The following is a 17,660-nucleotide window of genomic DNA, read 5'->3' as shown; positions in this document are numbered from 1 at the left end:
ACCATTGCCATGCAGCTGGACACATTTAGGATCCAGCAGAAGAAAGAAGAAGCTGAGAGAGCCTTGGCTATCTTCTGTCCTAGGTGCACCAGAAGACACCCTAAGAACGAATGTCCATTGCATTCGGTTGAAGTGTGTTTCGTTTGTGAGGAGGACCACCCAACAAATCAGTGTCCAACCTTACCTGGATTTAAAGCCATGTACCAAGGGACTGAAGCCCCCACTGAACCTCTCTACTTCATCAACCAACGGAGGCCTCAAGGATCTAGACCTTATCAGCAGGGGATGCAAGGGGCATCTCAAGCTTATTACAACCCCAACCAATCGACTCCTATGCCTTCCTGGGGTCCCCCTGCTCATCCTTCTTGGTCCATGCCTCCTCCATGGTCTTATCCACCTCAGTATCCTACTCAACCTCCCTCTCATCCATATCACTCACATCCCCAGTCGCAGCCTCAATGGAGTGCTCCTCAGTCGGGGTGGAGGCCCCAATACAACACTCCTCCTGCTATTTTGCCTCCACCACCAGTTCAACCTTAGCCTTTACCTCCTGCTCCTCCTAGGCAACCTCAGATGCCTGCTCAACCAAACCCGAACCCCAACAATAGACAGGCTCAGCAGGTATATACTGGGGAGACCTCATGCCCTACCTATGCTGTGGAGATCCAGGAGATCAATCTTAGATCTGGAAAGACTCTTCTAGATCGCCAACCTCCTCCCCCAGAGGATGAGGAAAACCATCCGGAGAGTGAACCAAAGCCTATTCCACCCTTTCCTGAGAGATTAACAGCCACCACACAACCTAACCCCGAAGAAGATGAGCTTTTGGGTGAGTTCAAGCAGTTGTGTGTAAAAATCCCACTTCTCCAAGCCATCAAGGATGTGCCTATATATAACAAGCTGGTTAAGGAGAAGTGTTTCAAACACCCAGGCAGACGGAAGAAAGATGCCTCAACTATCAATGTCATAGGACAACTGTCTGACCTTATGCTAGGACAAGTCATCTGCCCAAAGTACCTAGATCCTGGAAGCCCTGTAGTAGATGTTCACATCAATGGCACCATTATCCCCCACACCTTGATTGATCTGGGGGCAGCCATCAATGTGATGACCAGAGATACCATGCTTAAACTCAATCTTCAGGGTTCCTTGAGGAAGACCTCGACAGTACTGCAATTAGCAGACCGCTCCACTGTGACTCCCGAAGGGATTATGGAGGATGTCTTGGTCTCTATTGATTCTTGGGAATACCCTGCAGACTTCCTGGTTCTGCAACCAAAGGCCAAGCTTACTGGATATCCTCTCATCTTGGGAAGGCCTTGGTTAGCTACTGCAGATGCTTACATAAGCTGTCGGGCAGGAAACATGACCATCAAGAATGGTCCCATGTCCAAGCAGCTAGTCCTATACCCTCCTGCACAACCTTCTTTAGAGCATGATTTACCACTCTGGTTGGAAGAAGGAGAAGAAGACGAGGTGTATTCATCACCTCTGTGTACCATAGAAACCAATAGAAGAAATCCCCCAACCGAGGATGATTTGATCGAGAACTTGATCCAGAATCCACCTACCAGTGCACTACCTTTAGAAAAATTGGTGGAGGATGCCCAAGCTAGCACCTCAGTGGACCTTTGTACAACCGGCCCTGTCACTCCCAGAGTCAAAAGTGTGGAGTTTGGCCCTGAGAGAGCATTAAAGATCAGCTCCTCCCTATCTCCTTCCCAGGAGAAGGAGTTGTGTAGCCTATTGCCCAGCCACCTAGATGCTTTTGCTTGGAGCTATAAGGAGATGAAAGGAGTCCATCCCTCGGTCTGTACCCATCATATATACATCAAAGAGGATTGTAAACCAGTTAGGCAACCCCAGAGGAGAATGAATCCAGCCCTTAAGGACATTGTCAAGGAAGAACTCCAAAAACTGTTGGATGCCGGATTCATCTACCCCATCTCAGATAGTGAATGGGTGTCCCCTCTAGTGTTGGTTCCCAAGAAGAATGGGAAGTGGAGGATCTGTGTAGATTACCGTGAGCTGAACAAAGCTACCAAGAAAGACCATTTCCCCCTACCCTTCATAGATCAAGTGTTGGATGGACTGGCAGGAAAGAAGTTCTTCTCTTTCCTAGATGGGTTTAGCGGGTACAATCAAATCCAAATCAGCCCGGAAGACCAAGATAAGACCACCTTCACCTGTCCTTGGGGTACCTTTGCCTACAGAGTCCTTCCCTTTGGGCTATGCAATGCTCCTGCTACTTTTCAGAGAGCTGTCTTGAGCATCTTCTCAGAGTTGGTCCATGATGCAGTGGAAATATACATGGATGAATTTACCCCTTATGGGGCCAACTTCCAGGAAGCATTGTCCAACTTGGGAAAGGTCCTAACCAAGTGCACTGAGATGAACTTGTCCCTTAGTCCTGAAAAATGTGAATTCCTAATGACTGAGGGGACCGTGCTAGGCCATACTATTTCTTCCCAAGGATTGCAGGTGGATCCCAACAAAATTGCTCTCATCAAGAGGGTTCCACCTCCTCAAAAAGTAAGGGATGTCCGGAGTTTCTTGGGATTAGCAGGATACTACCGGAGATTCATTAAGGACTTCAGCAAGTTAGCCTCACCATTGTTTGGTCTGTTGGCAAAAGATGTGGAGTTTAAGTGGACTGACGATTGTCAGAAGTGTTTGAATGAGATAAAGGACAAGTTGGTGTCAGCACCAATCTTGAGAGGTCCAAACTGGGCCCTACCTTTCCACATCCACGCTGATGCCTCAAACAAAGCCATAGGTGCAGCCTTAGGACAAGTTGAGGAAAAACTTCCATATGCCATTTACTTCATTAGCAAAAACTTGTCCAAAGCCGAGCTGAACTACACTGTAACCGAGAAGGAATTCTTAGCTGTGGTCCATGCACTGAACAAGTTCCGACATTATATTACCGGTTACCAGACTTTTGTACATACTGACCATGCTGCTATTAGATACTTGATGAATAAACCAGATGTGAATGCTCGTATTATTAGATGGTTACTTTTATTGCAGCAGTTTGATCTAACCATTGTTGATAAACCAGGGAGAGAAAATGTTGTTGCTGACTTCTTGTCTAGATTGGATTTGTCTGCAGATGAAGATGGGACAGTGGATGACCAGATGCCTGATGAGCATCTGTTTGCTATATCAGTACTCTCTCCATGGTTTGCTGATATAGCAAACTACCTTGTTTCAGCTCAGTTCCCTCCGCACCTCTCTTCAAAAGAGAAGAGCAAAATCATCAGAAAGAGTGCCTCATTCACATGGATTGGGGGCAACCTGTTCAAGCTTGGCCCCGATCAGATCTTAAGGCGTTGTGTAAGGGAAGAGGAAGTCTTTGACATCCTCCTCACCTGTCACGATGGGCCTTGTGGAGGACACTTTGCAGCAAAGAGAACTGCCTTCAAGATTCTGCAGGCAGGCTACTATTGGCCCACACTGCATCAAGATGTCAGAAGATATGTCAGCCAGTGCGACCAATGCCAAAGAATGGGGAAACCGACCCAAAGGGATGAGATGCCCCTCCAACCTCAAGTGACTCTTGAGCCATTTGAGAAGTGGGGCATGGACTTTGTGGGTCCAATCAATCCCTCTTCGAGGCAAAGATCCTACATCATTGTGTGCACTGACTACCTGACGAAGTGGGCAGAGACCAAAGCCATCAAAGCAGCAACAGAAGAAAAAGTGGCCGAGTTCTTGAGAGAGAACATCTTCTATAAGTTTGGCTATCCAAGAGAGCTGGTCACCGATCAAGGGAGCCAGTTCACCTCCCACTTGGTTGAAGATCTCCTAGCTCATCACAAGATCAAGCATAGAACCTCCACTCCCTATCATCCTCAAGCAAATGGGCAGGTGGAGGTCACCAATAGAGCATTAGAGGGGATCTTGACCAAAGTGGTGAGCAGCAGCAGAAAGGACTGGGCAGATCGCCTGGTTGAAGCCACCTGGGCTTACAACGCCACTTGGAAGACCACCACCGGCTTCACACCTTATGAGCTGGTCTATGGGAAGAAGGCTTTGCTGTCCATTGAGTTTGAGTATAACACTTTGAGGATGGCAGCTCAGCTGGACTTAGATCTCAGCCATGCACAACAAGAAAGGTTGTTGCAGCTGAATGGGCTGGATGAGCACCGCATGCAGGCCCTCCTTCACTCAGAAGTGGTTCAACTTCAGAGGAAGGTGTGGCATGACCAACATGTCCATGACAAGCAATTTCAGCCGGGGGATTAGGCTTTGTTGTATGACTCCAGATTCAAAGATTTCAAGGGGAAGTTGAGAACCAGATGGCTAGGACCATATGTAGTGTAGCAGTGCCATGACAATGGATTTGTCCTCATTCGAACCATTGATGAGGAAGCCATTCCCATGCTTGTCAATGGGCACCGATTGAAGATCTACAGGAAGCCTCCCTCAAGGCAAGAGTTTATCAGCACTATGGAAAAATCTGTTTTGGTCATAGAGAAGGGTTATGCCTCCACTTTGGGCATACCCTGAAAAGAAAAAAAAAAAAAAAAAAAAGAAAAAAAGCAAAAAAAAAAAAAAAGAGGGAAAAAAATAAAGATCCTTGGGTGAAAACCTCTTTGAGGTGCCCAAGGCAGGCAGTAGGGGTGAAATCCTCATTGAGGCGCTCCTATTGTCTTTCAAAAAAAAAAAAGAAGAAAGTTTAAAAAAGATCCTTGAGTGAAAACCTCTTTGAGGCGCTCAGGGCAGGTAGCAAGGGTGAAAACCTCTTTGGGGCGCCCCTGCTATCTTTTCAAAAAAAAAAAAAGAAAAAAAAAAAAAAAGAAAAAAAAAAAAAAAAAAAAAAAAAAAAAGAAAAAAATCAATAAGCACAATAAAAGTTTTGCATGCAGATGTTCTATGGAGGAGAAGAAGCCTCTCCACTCCAAGCCAGGGGCCTTCATCATGCTATCAAAGGATGTCATCAACACCTCCTCCAAGAATAACAATGTTTTTTTAGGTATGTGCAATTTTCATCATGATTTGGATCTTCTACAGGAAGATACAGTTTTCTACAGGAACAGACAGTCTTCCTACAGGAAGACGCGGATCTTCTACAGGAAAGTGCAAAATTTCTACAGGAAGCTCTGTGTTCTACAGGAAACTTCCTGTAGAAGGTTGCGACGGCCGAAATGTGTTTCACATGAAGATCTAGCGACTGAGGAGTGGATTGAATACATGCATGCCACTGATGGTACCCCTGAACATTGCTATTATCTTGCTCCACCATCCTCGTCGCCATGCAACCAAGATCCCTGCAGCAGCACAACAAAGCAATGAGTTCTCGTGAAAAAAACATCTGTCAAAGAAAAACCAAGCACCGAGAGCCATACCACATCCACGTTATGCATCAGAAGCGCTGGAATCGTGATCGAAAAGCCAAAACTGCCAGCATGCAGCATGCACCCAAGGAGGTGAGACTGTTGCAAGGCTCCCGCGGGAATCCTGTAGCAGTCAAACCTGCAGGAGTGGATGCCATTCATCGCCCAGCCATCTGCAAGAAAAACGCGGGCGCATGCAACCAGAACGTCCACCACAGCGCCAGCATCCCGTGACCACGAGCCTCCGGACTGTGTAAGCCACATGCAGCAGGTAGATCCGTCGTCCAAAAACCTGAAAATCATATGCAGACGCGCGCAGGTAAGTGTTCTAATCCTTCTCTCCATTAAATCGCATGGATATTACTTTGATTTGTTTTGCATGGCATAAAGATGAATGGTTGAGCGGCCATAAGGCCAGTTGACTGGCCACATCGGCTAGTAAAGGGATAGTAGGATGATGAGGTGGCAGCCACAACAAAGGACACACGCAGCACGCACGTGAAGATCAGTCCCGTCAACCATGAAATGAGTTTAACCGAAAAGGGCAGCGGCAGATCTGTGGGAATGAATGCGGCAGCAAGCGAATGCGCAGGCGGATGATGGGTGACGTCACCCAACGGTCCGGCAGGGACAGCTCAGCCCCCGCGCCACGAGCTGCGCCGATTCAAAATCTAATCGGCTCGATTAAGCGTGTATATCCATCAACCTCAGTTCAAAACTCGAGTAGTTCCTCTAATTACCTCTGCATGTTGATACGCCAAGCTCTCGGCTACCTGAACGCTGGTAAGGCACCTCTCGACCGCTGTCCAACTATAGCTCCCCCCGAAGTCCACGCACTGCTCCTACAGGAACAGTTTCTACAGGAATGCAGTCCTACAGGAAGCAGTATCTACAGGAAAGCAGTCTCTACAGGAAGGTGAAGTCTTCACGTAAAAAAAAAAGGTGGCAGAAAAGAGGTAACCCTGAAAATCCTTCCGCAATTGGTTTTCAAAGGTGGCAAGGTCATTATTCACAGTCTGGTCATAAAAGATATTGGATTACCGTGCCTATACTATCGCTTCTACAGGATAGCAGTATAATTAGACTGTGGTTTTGTGAATTCATTGCATGCTCTGTCTATAAGACCGAATTTCCTTTGTATCTACCGCCTTTGGTCAAAACCACTATGTTCGTCATGCCTGGTGGGTTTATCAGGCGAGAACCCACAGATTCCGCCAAATTAAGGAGAAACCCAGCAGTGGTTGAGCTCTTCACCAGAGCACAATGGATGCCTTTTTGTGATAAGCTACAAGGCTACGATGATGAAGTAGCCGAGGAATTCTTGCAGGCCTTGAAGCCTAAATCCCTGACACTGGCCACGGTAAGCTTCAGAGGCCTCAGCCTCCAACTCACCCCAGAGCACATAAGTCGAGTCACGGAACTGCCCATGGGTCTGCCGTGGGATAAAGAAGAGCGGAAGCAGAGCCAACAAGCAAAGAAGGAGTTCTTCCTGCCTGAAGAATCATTCACAGAGGACAAAAATGGAGTGAAAAGGACAAGCCTGTTGCCACCGTGGGACAAAGTCAGTTTGCAAATTATGAAATATATCACCTGTGAGGGTCGTTACAGCATCATATATGCGTATCACTTCAGGCTGCTCAATGAACTAAGACACCAGACTGGCCTCCCTGCAGCACAGAGGCTGAGCATTCCTTACTTTTTACTGCAGTCCTTGATAGAGTGCTCTACAAAGCTCAAGGACGGAATCCCTGATCAGATAGCCCATCATGGGCTGATAAAATTGCTTGTGGAGGATGCTCTCCACTCATATAAAGTCCCCCTCGCATGGGAATCATTTAGGAACTTAACAAGGGAAGGGGACATAAAAATGTTGCTTGAAGAAACGGGGTCCTCTAGCGGTGAAGAAGAAGAGCCCGTAGCCAAGAGTAAGAAAGGGAAAAGAAAAAAGGTCCCAACTCCAACACAGAAGAAAGAACGAAAAGAGAAGGAGGAGGGAAAGGATGACAGAGCAAAAGAAGACACCCCCATCCTGTCAGCAAGGGAACAGAGGTTGAAAAGCAGGGCAGTCAAAACTGAGGTGGTCCCTGCCAGCCCAAGCACCTCGTCAGCTCCTGCAGGCAAAGCCAAAAGCAAAATCCATGCAGCCAACAAAGAAAAGGTGGCGGAAGTTGCATCTGTAGGAACGCAAGCACAGGCTTCTACAGGAAGCCCGAAAACACAAAAACAGGCTTCTACAGGAAGCCCGAAAACAAAGACAAAGGCTTCTACAGGAAGCCCGAAGATCAGTAAGGAGCAGGCTTCTACATGAAGCCCAAGAGCAACAACCAAGGCTTCTACAGGAAGCCCGAAAGTGCAACCACAGGCTTCTACAGGAAGCCCGAAAGCGGGCAAAGCAGGGTCTTCCACAGGAAGCCCGAGATCTAAAAAAGAGAGGCCCTCTACAAGGAGCTCCGAGAGAGCAAATCGCAAGAAAGGGAAGGCTGGCATTCTTGAGAAGGAGGCAGCAGTGGCACTGGCTGCCCTCAGCACACCTCCAAAACCGAAAGAGAAAAGGGAGAGGGAGACCCCTCTACCACTTGAAGTCAGGAGGAGCAAGAGGATGACCACGGGCAAGCCACAGCCTCCACCCAACAGCCAAACCACTTCAGGGGATGTCCCTACTTCACCCAGTCCAAGGACCCCCTCTAAAACATCAGCCACCCCAGAAAAGGGGAGCCCAAAAATAACCTCCTGGACTCGAAAGATAGGCCAGTCGCCTTCCGAAGCCCGACTTAAGGGAATGGAAAAGGGGAAGGAAGCATCACCTTCATCACCACCAGGGGCAGAGAAGGCAGGGCCATCAAAAGCAGAAAAGAAAGAGCCTGTTCCGGTCTCGAGTCCTCAGCCAAGGACGAGAAGCAGGAGCAAGGTTGCTCAAGGATGAGCAAATGGTTCAGCTGGGGGGTGATGATGAGCCCCAATTTTGGTACAATTTGGGCTCATTTTGGCCTATTCTACTTGCTCAAACCATTCATTTTTTATTGCTTATGCATGCATTTCTTAGTTTATTCATGTTGTTTGTAGGAAGAAGGGTAGGCACTCTCTCTACGTGACTGATGCATTTTGATTCCAGGTTTTGGCATTAAAAGGGAGCAAAAGACAACGAAAAAGGAGTTAAGGAGACAATGAGGTGGCACTGCGGGTTTTGGGAGAGGATGTCCACGGTTCTAGGGACATCCCTCGTGATTCCCATCAAGAACTCCGAGCTCTAATCCATCTCCCCTCCGAGATTAAAAAACGGCCAGCTGTTCTACAGGAACAACAGTTATAAACTGCTCTACAGGAACAGCAATTATGACCATCCTACAGGATCAGCAGTTAAACTCTAGTTGGACAGCCGAGCTCCTAAAATGTAGGACACTTGTTGGATCATCGTTTTTGTATAAGTATGAAGGCTTTAGCCTTAGATAGGTTGTTGAAACTCTCGTATTGCTATTGTAATTTTGGGAGCACAGTTCAGTTTTCGTTCCTTTTTGTAAGCCAATTTGGCATGATATCAGTTATGAATAAAGAAGGCAGTTTGTGATCTAGTTCTGAGTTTTTCTCAAGGAGACTATAGCTCTTAGGTTAGGGCCCAACCTGAGAGCCATAGATCCCCTCTGCTGTAGTGTTGTTTCCATTTCATTTCAGCACTGTGAGCTTTCCATTTACACATGCAATTAGAATTACAGGTTGTTGAGTTGGTCTTTTTCATGAGTTAGATAGGAGATTGCTTATAGTGAGTTTGTTTACAGTTGTTTAGTGTAGCAGAGGATAGATATAGTCCATTGGAGCTCCAACAAAAAGGTTGTTAAGGCTCACTGCCGTCTCATCTGGGATTGGAGTGAAGTCCATGATTAACCACCAAAAATACACATTTCTTTATTCCATGATTGCTGCAACCACAGTCACGTTAAGTTAACTGCTTCTACATGATTCACACCTGCACCACACTTCCTTACCACAGCTTCATGCACATTCGCTTTCACGTTTAGATTGCTGCTCATCGAATTTACAAGCACAAGTAGTTTAGGTTGATGCATTTTTGGTTAAGTGACAGTCATAAGCATTTGTTCCATTTACACTGCTCTCTCTCATTCCATTACTTCATTCTCCATCTTGATCACGCATGCAACCACATCTTCGACCCCTGCTCCGCTCTGTTATCTCCCAAAGTCTTTCACTCCTCACGTACTTCCATTCTCTAGCCCTTTCATTGACCTAGCCCTCTATCTTCCAACCTACTCCCTACACTCACTTCCCATCCTATTCTTCCACTTCTAAAGCCATCACCAGCCTCATCCCTACCTTACACATCTCCCTCTACAATTTCATCATCCCTCCATCACTCCAAACACTCACGGTAGGTCATCCTGTAGCCATTTATAGACATCCTGTAGAAAACAGAGTATCCTGTAGGATTCTCCACAGCCATCTTGTAGGAGGCCACTCTCTTGGTTTCTGAGCATCTGAATGCGAGGAACCTCTGTGGATGGGTGCTAAGGATCCCTAGGGACCTCTTCTAGCCTCCCCAACCTATCCCACGCTTTCCTTCCTTCTCCATCCCATCTGCACAACCAAACCCTAGTTAGCTCAAGATCACCATCATCCCACACACTTAAAAGAAAATACAAAAACATAACTTTCATGATGCAAGTAGTTTAGAACGATGCATTTTCATTTATCAGAGGTAGTGACAGCATTGGTAGAAGCTTCATTCGCATTTCTTGCATTGTAGAGGCTAGACTAGTTAAATTAGGGTTTCCTAGGTTTACATGCTTTGATTTGCTTTCAGTTCATTTTTGTCAAGTAGAGTAGCTTTCCTTTGAGATTAGCTTTCGTCCATCAATTAGCAAGCTTCTTCTGAGAGCCTATAGAAGTTGGCTTGAGCCCTAGCGGACTTGTGCCAGCTGACCAAGTGACAGCTGCGACAAGAGCTAGTACTTGTGCATACAGCACCGTTGCTTCCAAGTTTGTACGAACTACCGGGTTGATAAAATGAGAGACAGGAAGCCCCAGGAGTTGTAGCATTATTGCTACAATACTGGAGCTCACCAGTATACCTAAGGGGGATAATATGGGGTGTAGAGAGAGATTGCCAATGGAATAATATGATAATATAATAAATAAACGGGCTACAACTATTAAATAAAGTGGTTAACCAACATTATGTAAGGGACCACAAATAGTTAGGGAATAATCTGATAAGTCCATTGTAATGGATGTATGGTATTGAGAGACCCATAGTAATTACCCATGGTATTGTATGTATGAAGCCTATATAGAGGCTAGAGACTCTCCATTGGGACATGTCAAGGATTATTGTATTAACAAACATACGACTTGTGAAGTGATCTCCTTCCTTAAGGATTAGTTGTATGGTGTTACCCTACCTCAAGGGTTTTACTAAATATATCAATACAAAAGCATTTTCATTCCAACAATCTCTTGTGTTGGCTCTTGGCTTTATTTTATCAATGAATTTATTATATTTACAGGCTAGATTTATTACATCTCTACTGCCAATGCAAGCTTATGCTCCTATTTCTTTAAGGTTTCGAGCTTGGACATCTCTCCACTTGTTGGCCTCTTGTACCCTACACTGACATTTGCCTATAAGTCCCACTAAAATCCCGACTCTTCATTACAAATGCTTCTGGGATATCTTTTGTTACGGGTTCTGTTAGTTGATGGTTTTTCAATTGTTGTCCCCTATTGGTCTGGCTCATTGCCATCCTATAAACCCTTTTAAATAAACATCTGTGATTTCGGGGTTCCAACCTTCCAGGCTCTACTCCGCTACCCCGACTCCATGTCATCCTCTAGGATTTCGACCTTTTAGACTTCCAGGTTTCTGGGCCTTCTAGGGTTACGAGCTTCCTACTTCCCTGACTCACTCTAATCTCGTAGCATTTTTAAATAATCTTTTGAGCTTTCGGGGACTACTCCTACGGACATAAGGTCCTAACTTTGATTGCCTCTATCTTGTGATCTAGGAGGCTATAGTGCCCACTCTAGTTTCTTGACCCTAATATGACATTATCTTAGATACTTTAGTCTTTGAGGAACTCATGTTGAGGATCCAGAAATGTGACTCTATTATTAGTGAATGTGATGGTTATGTATGTTCTCTATTGATATTATGATTGCGGTATAATTAATGGTTATGTGTACTCTCTATTGATATCATGATGGTGATAGTAGTAAAGGATAGATATGTTTTCTATTGATGTTATGATGATGATAGCTTTGATCTATATGTATGGTTCCATTAATGCTAGGATGATGCTAGCCATGATGGATGTGTCCCCCATGTTAGCTACTTACATTAGTTCTGGTTCACAATGAACAATGATGTGAATGACCAGGTGATGGTAATAATGCTATTATGACAATAAATAACACTGAGAAATCTCGTTACTGATTATTATTGAGTATGGTAGGAAATCACTAGAGGCACTCGCATAGGACGAGTTGACGATGCCTGGTTTGATGAAAATTTATATTATTTTATCTTTGGAATTCTAAGTCGATTTTGAAACCTACTATATATGTTTATCTATATTCTGATGATATGTTAATGGTTGCAGGACAGATTAGTTGCATGGCCAAATGACTCACATATGGGTGATGGGGTTGTACAAGTAGATGGAACTACATGGGAGGGGTGGGACAATGTCCCTGATCTCACCCACTAGCACTCCCACCGTGACTTAGGCTAGAAAGGTTGAAACACCTTTGCCTTGAAGATCATGATGTCATGAGGGCAGGTCCCAAAGTTGGTTCGCTCATGAGGATTTTACTGGGGGGCGCGCATCAAGGCAGATTCCTTGATCCCCAACACCATTAGTCTCACTATAGCAGGAAACATAAGAGATGATAATCGTCTATGTTGTTGCACCTATACTTTCCCCTCGTAGTCACTGAATGCTTGAAGGGCAAGTGGTGTGGCACCCTTGGAACTTCGAGGGAAGTTTTTGAAGGGCACGACCAAACTTGGCACCCTTGACATCACAAATAAACTATTAGGTGTGGCACCCTTGGAAATTCGAGGGAAGTTCTTGAAGGGCACGACCAAACTTGGCACCCTTGGAATCATTAAAAATAAATAAATTAATAAATATAATCAAGAAATAAAAACTAGGTAAATTTACATCAAGGGTAAATGATGTTAGAAACCAAGGTAATTAAAGCAAAAAAATAAAACTTGGGTTAAGAGGATCATAAGAAGAAATAAAATAGGATACCTTAAAAACTCTACCCTTTCCATGTTGGTAAATAGTAGATAGATTATGTAGTTTAATTAGGTAAAAGGGGAAAGAGAGGCATAATTGTAAGGATATATATTAATCCTAAAATGGTTAAACCTAATTAAGAGAAGAGGAGGGTGAATTAAAATAAGATTAATAAATTAAATTCTAGAGAAATGTAGAGAACCTCCATATGGCAACAACCAACATAAGAATATCCATCTAAGAGATAACTTGAGTTAAGGGAGTAGATAGGGGATCAAATCTTGACTCATTAATTGACTTTGGTAATGAACACAAATTAAGGAGTAAAAAGGGGGATCAAGAAGCAACTAGGAGAAGAAATAGGAATCTTGTTGAGGTAAATAATTTTGGAGACCCTTGATGAGAGAGTGACACATGGGTGGGTGAATAATCAAAATATTTAATTATAAAAAGAATAATTAATTATGCATGACATGCCAAGTGTCACCTATGAAGACTCCTATAAAAGAAGGGGCAAGCCATGGGAGAAGGGACTTTTTTTGGGGGAACCCTATGGTTGGATGGATGAGACTATGTCAGAGCAATGATTACAAAACTATAGTGAGTTTGGTGAGGTAGAGGATTTTAGAGAGGGGACTCTTGAGCCAAGGAGTGCTCTCCTCTACCAGCTATTGCATTCCTCCATTGTAGCTCTGGGGTTCGTAGGGAAAAAGAGTACCCAAGGAGTAGGCTGGGAGGTTAACCGGTGGGTCATCGCATTCAGATCAAGTACGTTGTCATTCACTCTCGGAGGTGACCGGCAACAAGGGAATACAAGTAACAACAAATCAAGTGGAGTCTCGTCTTCTGGTGAATGGTACATATGTGTTAAAATATTATTTTGTGTGTTTTCTTTATGGTCTTAGTTAAATGTATGTAAATCTTATGATATGTTTCCTGAAATGAATTTCAGGAATGTGTTAGACAGTGCTGAATAAATTTGAAATTCCCAATGTTTTGTTTTTCTCTTCTTGTTGAAAATATATATATATACATATAGTATAGAACTAGTCCTTACACTTGGTATAGAATTGATCCTCACACTTGGTATCAGAGCTATGTTGAACCCTTGAGACCTGTGGGCCTACCGAAACCAACCAACGATTAAGACTCAGGTCGGCGCTAGAGCTAGTAAATTTTTGTCCAACAAAAACGTCCACCGTCAAAACCGTGTGCCTGACTAGCCGTGGCTAAAGCTTACCCCACGTTTACAGTAAGTTGGCTGCCTGTTCATACACAGACATCTCCAATTCTGCCGAACTTTTCATGCGCACCAATTGGAAGGATATCAGTTCTACAGGGAATTCGATAGGGAAATAGAAGGGAACAGGTTCCATTCCTTAAAATTAATATCTTATTCTTTCTGAATTCAATCTCCTTATGCTTTATGTGGGACTAAATGTGAAAGCACCCGTTGATCTTGATCCAGTTGATGAAGCAAATAAACCACCGACTTACTACTAAATAAATTGTTCTCCTCTTGTTGTCGTTACTAGAAAATGGGATGAATATCAGTTTGATACTGATACCAGTTTATCTTTAAACAAATGAATGCAGGTTTTACGCGTCTTTCAGTGGAAGAATTTTTTTTTTATTAATTCCATGGAAGATTATTTTGGATATTGGATATCTTTATCCAATCCATCATTGGCCATTTCCATTTTTCCTCTCTGTCGCCCAAACTTCCAATTGTGTTGAAAATTTGTCCAACTAACACCACAATTACATGTCCTGTGCTAAGTGCTTTAAAGTGCACCAACTCTGATACACTCACCTTGGCTTGTAAGCCTAACTCTGCTAAAGCGCCATTCAGTAATTTTAGCATACAACAATCCCTCAAGCGTAAAGTCATGTACCTGCAAAGTATAGGAGTTGAATACACAACATTATTAGACTCTGCGGCAATTGAATCTACGAGTTTACACAACATAAAGAGCGTTGTGTTCTATCTACAGCACATGGCCTTCATGAAGAGGGACGTGCAGAGGATATTTTTCATGTGTCGTGAGGTCATAACTTTGAATTCGAAAGACGACTTGAGGCCGGTATTAATTTTTCTGCTAAGATATGTGATGGTTGTGGCCTCTGACATACCTAGCTTTATCAGCAGCTATCCCAAGTTATTGAGATGCAGAGTGAAGGATCAGCTTTGACCCACTTTCTACTACCTGGTAACAAGACTAGGGTTTAAGGATCTGCATTTGCCCACTTGTCAAAATTCATTCCTCCTAGATTCTAGTGTTGAAGGGAAGCTCATTCCAAAGCTTGAAAATATACAGAGAATGGGGTTTTCATATAAGGAAGCAGCCAAAATTGGAACCCGGTTTCCTACATTCTTTGTACCTGATTAAACAACGATGGGGAAAACTACAAAGGCAAAAGCATAGAAGGCAGTTGATCATCCCTAGCAGCATGAGTGGTAGAGTTCCCAGATGCATGGGAAAGCCCAAAGTGTCTACCGACTAAACCGCATGCGGCATGCCGGACGCTTTAGTCAAGGCCTATGGTGCCTATATGTACAAATATCTCCGTCGAAATTATCAGGGGTGTTGAAGTTGATACTTGGCATACAATTTTTTTTATTACGAAAATCGAAACCTAGATTTAAAATTCAAAGCCTGAATTGCGTGTTAACCAAAGTTGGAAGAACACTTGCAAACTAGGCGTTTTCCTTCATCTCTTTATCTGTCATAAATGCACCTTAACTCAAATGACATCTTGTACGTTTCTGTCACAATTTCTTCCTGATGTAGAACCATCCCATATGAGAGAACATTTGTGGGATGATCTCTGTAGATATCACTGCAAAGGTCACAATAATTGGCCATTCGATTTTTGTTTACAAACACTGGGCATTGCAGTAAATCTACACCCCTTTAGAAATATGCGTACATGTCATTCGACATTCTAATGCACAACTGGCGTTCGATATTGCTTGTAAAGTGGCACCTGGGCACATATGGTTTCTCTTCCTTCTTGGGAATTTCACACTCTTTTCTGTTCTCTAGCTATGGTAGATCGAACTTGTTGTGAATGTGTTCAAAATGAGTCAAGTTGCTACCCTTTTATAATGGATTCGACCTCCCTAATAAAGTTGTCTTGTCCAAGTTGAGGCCGACTTGGTGGAGGAGGCCTAAAAGACCTTATTTACATAAAAATAAATTTCTTCTTTGATAGATAAAGCCCAAGAAGCTTCTTTTACATATTGACAAGGACAAAACTCTTGATACAAACCCTAGAAGCCTACAATGGAGGCTTTGACCTAAGAATAATTGACCTAAGCATGAAATCCATGCTTTAATAAGTCAATTTCTTTTATAATAGAGTTCCTTTTTCTTTCTTTTGACAAATACATTATATCATGACTCGAATACAATTATGAAGACCGACACTAGTTACATTTTTCAATAGGAAGGACATTCCAAGAATTTAAAAAGGAAATGGGAGCTAAAAATAATGAAGTGCTTGCAAGATTTGTTGATTTGTTGCAGGATCTGAGTAATAAAATGGTCAAATTAGAGAAAAATTTACAAAATCAGCAAGTTGTTCCTACAAATTAATGACCATTTCGGCCTAGATAGCCTCCTCCAGGAAAGCTTTTTCAAATTGAAAAGAATCCTGAGGAGCTTAGAGTTCTTGTGCCCATGTATGGGAACAATTTTATAGGTTATTCTTCTTCTTGCAACTACTGTAGAGCATGCGAATTTCTGCATAGTGAAGAGACTTGTGCAACTTTTGCACAAATAACACACTTATTTGCCCCAAATCATCCAGAAGAATTCCCCGAACAACCAAAAGATTCATTGAATACATTATCCATGACTTATCCAAGTTTCAAATGGTAAAGGGTGAGTCAAAATTTTTTCCTTTAAATCCTAAACATTTTGATGCATGCAGGAGTAACATGTCACCTACCGGTATGGCTCTACTTGGAAGCCAAATGGCTATGTCAACTGCTGATAAAGTACAGTCTAAAGTTGTAGCCATGGTTGTTGAGATCACCAAAACCCTAGGAAAGGCAAGGCACCGAACAATCAACAAATAAAGCCTCATGTACCAAAGGATACTCAACAAGTCATTGCTCAGATCCAACAAGATCTTGTGATCCTCCATAGTTCAAATTTTTGCCTCAGAAGTGAATTAGCAAAGACGAAGATTAAAGGAAAGATTTTTCAGAAAAAATCACATGAGACTTTTTTGGTTGACGTGTTTCGAACCATCCAGTGTGCTTCATCATCAGGATAAGATGGAGAAGCAGATCTAACCTATGTTTAAATAGAGAAAGCACAATATAGAGATGCTGAACCACTTATCCTGACGATGAACCATACTTCTCTATTTAAATGTATGTTAGATCTTCTTCTCCATCTTATCCTGACTATGAACCACACTTGATGGTTCGAAACACGTCGACCAAAAAAGTCTCATGTGACTTTTTCTGAAAAAATCTTTCCTTTATACACATTATGGATCACAAAAGCCTCAATTCAGAAATATGAAGATTCCTGTACCACTCATAGAATTGATCCACATGCCTAGACAAAAAGAAGGCATCAATAAATTCTTGGGTTTAAGTGGTTCTATCGATCCATAAAATGATAATCCACAAGTATATCTTGGTATGAATAAATTGATAAGCCCCCACCTTCTTACATTTCCTTACTTGTTAATGGCTTGTTACTTCACAATTGCATGTTAGATTTGGAAGCCTTGACGAATGTCATGACTCTCTAGGTGATGAAGGAATTAGGACTAACAATTTCTAAGCCATATAGGAATGTACAGATTGTGGATTCACATGAAGTGTAGGTATGTTGGGTCATTAAAGACCTTGAGGTATAGATACTGGAATTCCAAATAAGATCTTAACCACAGATGTTGTTGTGATTTATTGTCCTACGAAATGGGGTATATTATTATCTAGGATGTGGGCGACTAATGCAAGAGGTAGCATTCAATTGGACTAGTCATATGCTGACATCCCTGTTGCCCTAAACTACACGGTAAGATTGTTTCGTGAAAAGATGCT

The sequence above is a fragment of the Pinus tabuliformis genome, chromosome X (assembly GCF_031772625.1).
Source record: "Pinus tabuliformis cultivar Carrire ecotype Pingquan chromosome X, CPIR1, whole genome shotgun sequence".
NCBI lineage: Eukaryota > Viridiplantae > Streptophyta > Pinopsida > Pinales > Pinaceae > Pinus > Pinus tabuliformis.
The sequence above is the reverse complement of the archived record's forward strand: the minus strand, read 5'-3'. Positions refer to the sequence as shown.